The sequence below is a fragment of the Belonocnema kinseyi genome, chromosome 2 (genome assembly GCF_010883055.1).
Source record: "Belonocnema kinseyi isolate 2016_QV_RU_SX_M_011 chromosome 2, B_treatae_v1, whole genome shotgun sequence".
NCBI classification, from domain to species: Eukaryota; Metazoa; Arthropoda; class Insecta; order Hymenoptera; family Cynipidae; genus Belonocnema; species Belonocnema kinseyi.
In genome coordinates this window covers 56,026,048-56,032,404 of record NC_046658.1, presented here as the reverse complement: position 1 = coordinate 56,032,404, position 6,357 = coordinate 56,026,048, and positions in this window count along the sequence as shown.

The window sequence follows — 6,357 nt, the reverse complement described above, 5'->3', positions numbered from 1 at the left end:
AAGGTGGACAAAATGTGTAGCCAGCGAGGGTGCATACTTTGAATAAAATATTTGTTATCATTCTCTTGAAATAAATGTGTTTTTTTCTTGAAAAAATACCGGCTTCATATGTATACACCTGGTATTATGCTTTGTACTTAAACGTAGTTTTCTTTCGGCTCTTGCATTCCTCAAAGTTTGACACCGTTATTTTATGTATAAAAAAAGTTCTAACGTTCAAAAAATGTTGAGGTTCAGAAAAAAGATGAAATAATTTTCAGTGAAGTTCCTACCAAAATGCAGTACCTAAACGTACTTTATTGTACTCTAATACATTTCCCAAAGTTTCAGCTCGACATTTTATTTACAAGAAAAGTTCTTAGGTTCGAAAAAACATTCAGTGAACTGAAAAACTGTAGTCGGTAATATAGGTATTTAGCTGTGTCACATGCCCTTAAGTAAAATGCTCAAGACATAATGGGACATATCTCATGATTTCAAATTGGCGTAACTTGGTAAAGAAAAATGGTAATTTAACTCTGCGATTCTCAAATTAAAGAGAAAGATCAGTACTATATGATACAACTAAAGAACAAAATTCCAAAAAATGTGATGTCTTCTGTACATAACCTCAAAAATAGCCAAAAACGCCATTTTTTGGGTACATAACCTCAAATATCTTTAAATCCTGACGTGGTGGGCCAATTCTGACCCTGGATTCGGATTCTACATAAAAAATTACTTCGGAAATGACCCTCCACTTTCCAACAACTGACATGACCCCATTATTTGCAGGCCTGTCTAATTTTTGATTCAAATGAGTTGGTTGATTCTTTTTTTAAACGGGAACATGAATTTGATCCAGTACAAATTGCCTGATCTATTTCGGACATTCCTTCCAGGATATTTTTCGCTTTTATTTCATTTGTTCAGTAATCGCACAATTGAACAGCTAATTCAATTTGATAGCGTAGCCGTAGACAATGGGTCTAAAATAGATAAAACCTTTTTTGTGCACTATGAAATTGCGAACATTTTCTCACATGACCATGTTTGACCTAAAATCAACAGTTCTCCAATTATTTTGAAAAAAATGTTATTGTTTAACACTTTCTAGCATGGCGGGCCTTTGCCGCACACATATGGTTTCCACGATGCTCTTTCCCTGATATCTGATAATCAAGTCGACTTTATTATTGAACGTTGAATAGGACTTTAAATTTGATTTTACCCTCATTTAAATTTCTTACATTTTATTTTAGTAAATTTGTATTATCGAAAATTTATCATATGTATTGGTATTGAAACAGACGCATTTTCATTGCCTTCGTTTTATAAAAAAAATCACATCCTATCAAAAAACAATTTTGTTATTGAAAGAATATAATTTGGTTATTTTCAATGCCATTTTTGACGATTAGAACAAAACTATATGTTCTGTCAAAACATTATTGATGAAAAATTTGTAGCTCTTTTTTTGGATGAACAACTTTTGTCTATAAAGTTCTTTCATAACTTGTGTCGCTTGTCTAAAAATTTGATTATTTTTTTTCAATTTTATTTTTTACGATTAAAACAAGAGCTGCGGATCCTACCAGGCTGTCTGTCTGTCAGTATGGCAATCCGTATGTCTGGCCGTCCATCCGTAAACAAGATAATTCGAAGAATTCAAAGAATCGAATTAAGCTTTGGCACACTTTATCGGTCCTAAAAGAAAGAACGATTTTGTTAACCATCATTTCTTGACAAGCGGTTATGGTTTTATCGAATGAAAATTCTATCCAAAAATCGAATTTTCACATTTTAAGCCAAATGACGATAAATAGATGAAAAAAGTTTAGAAGAATAATGAAAGCTTTTCAAAATACCTACAATTTTCATTTTAACGATTTTTATAGAACTCTTCTTTTTGGTTTTATGAGTTGAAAATTATTAAGCCGAAAATTACAATTTTAAGCGTAAGACGATAAACACGTAAATAAGTTCAAAAGAAGATTTATAGCTTTAAAAAAAAATTTACTCATATAATTAATTTCAAAAAAATTCAAAATTTGAATTTTGAGACAAATAACGTAAAATATGGAAAAAAGTTTAGAAAAAGAATTATGGCGTTCGAAATGTCCTGCAAAATTTCTAATACCAATTTCGTGATAGTTCTGGAACAAAAAACCAAAAAAATTTATAATCTATATACTATTGGCTGCAGAACTACATCGGCATTAAAAAAATATAATTTGTTTAAAATAGTATAGTTTTGAAGAAATCAATGGATTTTTTGTCAAAAAAGCAGTACTTTGTTAAAAAAAAGTTTACATTAAATCAAAAAATGGCTATATACTTGCATAGAGAATGTAATTGTACCGCTACTGTACAGATATCGAATCGATTCATGCAATGTTGTTCAAGTAATAAATCCTAACTATGAAAATATAAATGTAAATTTTAAATATAGAGCCAAACGATGTGAGATATGGAAAAAAATTGCAAAGAGGAATTGCAGGTTGAAAAAAATCCTATGAAAATTTTTAAACCATTTTTCTGTAGGATCTTTTTAAGTTGTTTCCTCCACGTTTCGAGACCCTCTGAATCCGAAAATCAAGTTTTTACGATGGCGTCTGTTTGTCTGTCCGTCCGTCCGTAAAAACGATAACTCTCGAAAAAATGAACTGATCAAATCCATCTTTGACATACTTTTTTGAGGTGCTAAAAGAAAGAAATAATTCGTTAACCAGCCATTTTTGATAAAAATTCACAAAGTAAGCGCATTTTGAAAATGTTTTAAGCCACTTTTTTTCTGAATGTAAAAATTTGATGCACGGATGTTTATAGTATTAAAAAAGGTAAACAATTAATCGTAATGACTTTTTTTGATACAAAAAATTATCAGAAATATAGAATTTTGAAAATTTTTTTAATAAACTGAAGATCAAAATTTTGAGCAAAACAACGTACGATATAAAAAAAATCAGTAGAAGAAAAACATTGCTTTTTGAACGCACTACAAGAATATCATAACAAATTTTGGGATTTTGTTGGAAAATCGAACATTCAAATTGTCGTTGCAGAAAAAATAATCAAAAGTCAAAAATTCCATTTTGTGGTCAAACTATTTAGGATACGAAAAAAGATTCATTAACAAAAATTGTTATCCCAAAAAAGGTCTACCATTTCGTTAAGAATCACTTCTTGATAGACCGCGTATTTTTTGGCTTATTAGTGAAAAATAACATTGAAAATACAAAAAATGCGTGGAAAAACGACGAAAGTTATGAAAAAAAAGATTTAACAAAACCTGTTTACAAATGTCTGTCTAAAATGGAGCGCGCAGCGCGAGTGTCACGATGAGAATGTATACCTCAAAGCCGTTCTTTGAACAACTTAATCTTTGACTATACTTAATTCACTAGACAATTTAGAATATGAAGATTTATATAAATACTGCGATCTAAAAGACATCTATTGAATAAAGTTGCATTTGAGTATTCCAAATTCAAAGAATAAATATCGGAGTGCGAAGCGCGAGATTCAACAGACGCATTCAATTTACTCATTTGAAAACAATCGTTTTTTTGCAATAAATTTTAATAATTGATCATTTTCCTTAACACAGATGCAGCTTTAACTGACAAAACCAATGATGCCTAAAACTCATTTTTGATCGAAATGTCACGTATCTTTTTAGTTTGAACGGCAGAAGCATGGCTTAAAATACCATATATAATTTTTTTAACCATTATCTGATGGAACTTATCATTTTTATTTATTTATCGAGCTAGTCGCTGAGTAGTTCCACAAAAACGCAGGGGTGTATGAAAAAATGGGACAGTATCCTCAGCGGTTAATCGTATCTGGTGCAGTTATTTTAGTCAGGGGACAAAATTTCGTAGGGCATTCGCTTTAGTTCGCTTTTAGCCATTCAGTGTTAAAGTCATGCGTTAAGTAATCAGGTGTAACCAGGCAATACGAAAATGTCGAATGAAAGCAAGAGGAAGCGTTTATCTTTCGAAGAGCCATACAATAGGGTTACCAGATGGGTCGGGTCGAAATCCAGGACACTTGCAAAAGGCCTAAAAAAAGATCATGCACTTTATTTCGTTTCACGATACGCAAATTGAATTGTCTTTTAATTCGCAATTTGCTTTCAAAATCATCAGATTTCTCGCAAAAAACTGATTCTGTAAAAATCAGGACATTTTCATAGTTTTAATGAGAAAATCAGGACACCAGGACAGATGGAGCGAAACCCGGACATGTCCTGGCAAACCAGAACGTCTGGTAACCCTACATTTAAACTTTTAACTGAAGGGAAATGAGGTGCCTCAAAAGAGTCTATTTTGCAGAATTTATTTTTTTACCGGGAAATTTACAAATCTTTAAAAGAAAAATCTGTCCAAGTTCAGCTTTAAAAGCTTTTGAGATAAGTTAAATTGTCATCTTTTTCAATTATTATACATGATTATACCATTCACTTTACAACGCGTAACTCGAAAATATTTAATTTTTAAAATTTTCCATTTTAGGTTTTTATTTTTAACCTGACATTTTTAATTTAAAGAATTTTAAAATGTGGACGTGCGACTTTTGTTCACTAATGGACCCAAGTGGGGAACCTTACATAACGACTTTGTGAGGATCTTCACTTTGGGTAATTGCTAGAGAAATTGATCAGCAACCTAGGTCGGAGCAGTGTTGCGGAACGAACGTATTATTTACATAAATAACACGAGAATTCTAAATCAATCTGAAAATTCTCTATCCCTTCCCTACATTACTCCTTTCCCCACTGAGAGAGGCACGTCTACCCCGAAAGGGAAATGGCCTATTCGTGTAATAATAATAATAATAATAATAATAATAATAATAATAATAATAAAGATAGCCTCGGCGGCACATTTGGTTAGACACTTGGACTTCGCCTCAGAGGTGTCCGGGGTTCGATCCCTGAGCCGGTACCCCTAAAAAATTTTCAATGTACTTTTACCGAGGTTCTGGTAGTTCGGAACCCACCTTAAGCTGTAGGTCCCTTCATCGTGTACTTGACTGTAACCCAGTCCGTCAATGATGGGGTAAAAACCAGGCTTTGTCCAAATGGTATGGGCAGACTGCTCTCATCAGATCACTTGATTGCATTATAAAAATGCGTCCGTGACTGATGATATATACCGGGACAGACCCGTGCAAAATGATCTAATAATAATAATAATAATTATTATTATTATTATTATTACTTTGAAAAGTTTAACAGAATTGTTCGCGAAGAAATGACGAAGCACCGAATGCACCACAGAAATGCAACGATTGAAAGGGTAGTTGGACTACGACATTTCGGCGGTAGGGGCGTTGTAGATGTCAAAAAACTGTGTGAGTCACAAGTTATGCAGTTGCGAGACTATTTTAACAGCAAACCAAATGTTGCGATTTACAGAACCATCTGTCGAGCGGATCTTGAATACACGCCCTTAAATTTGTCCTCAGATGGGGCCTTAAATATCAGGGCAGAAACCATAGAGGAATCAGAAATACAATGGAGACAGAAAGCCATCCATGGCGAGCACCCCAACACGTTAGATTAAAGTGAAGTGGATAATGAGGCATGTAATATTTGGCTAAGAAAGGGTGTTCTGTATCCAGAGACTGAAGGATTCGTGATTGTAATACAGGATAAGTTTGTCAGTACCAGAAATTATCGCAAACACGTGTTACATCAAGTAGCGGTTAAACGGTGCCGATTATGTGAAGATACCAACGAATCCATCGAGCACATTATTTATGGCTGTCGCATAATGGCTCAGAGAGAATAAACGCACAGAAATAATGATGTAGCGGGCATTATACATCAACAACTTTCCCTAAACCAATTGTGATTTCGACTAAAGGCAATGTGCACGCAGAATGCACTGAACAGCTTGAAAATTTAGGAGTCAGTAGGGTATTGGCAGCAGCTCATAAGTCGGTTTTATTAAACACCTGTCGCATTGTAAGAAACTTTCTTAATCATCAGGAAGCGAGCGACTAAAAACCCGTGGAGTGGCAGATGGTAGCTCTAAGAAACCATCCAGAGGTGACTGTTGTCACCTCCAACGCTCCTGGCCGCTCGTAATTGTATAACTACAACATCATCGCAGGAGGTTTCAACCATCGTATTAAATTATTTCAATAAACTTATAACATTCTAATCTCATGAGTCACTTGACTTTGTCCGTGCTATGATGTATAACCGGGTTTACCTGAGTAAAATCTTAATAAAATCACATAATAATAATAATAATAATAATAACTCTCCCGGTATATATCATCAGTCACGGACGCATTTTTATAATGCAATCAAGTGATCTGATGAGAGCAGTCTGCCCAGACATATTGGACAAAGCCTGGTTT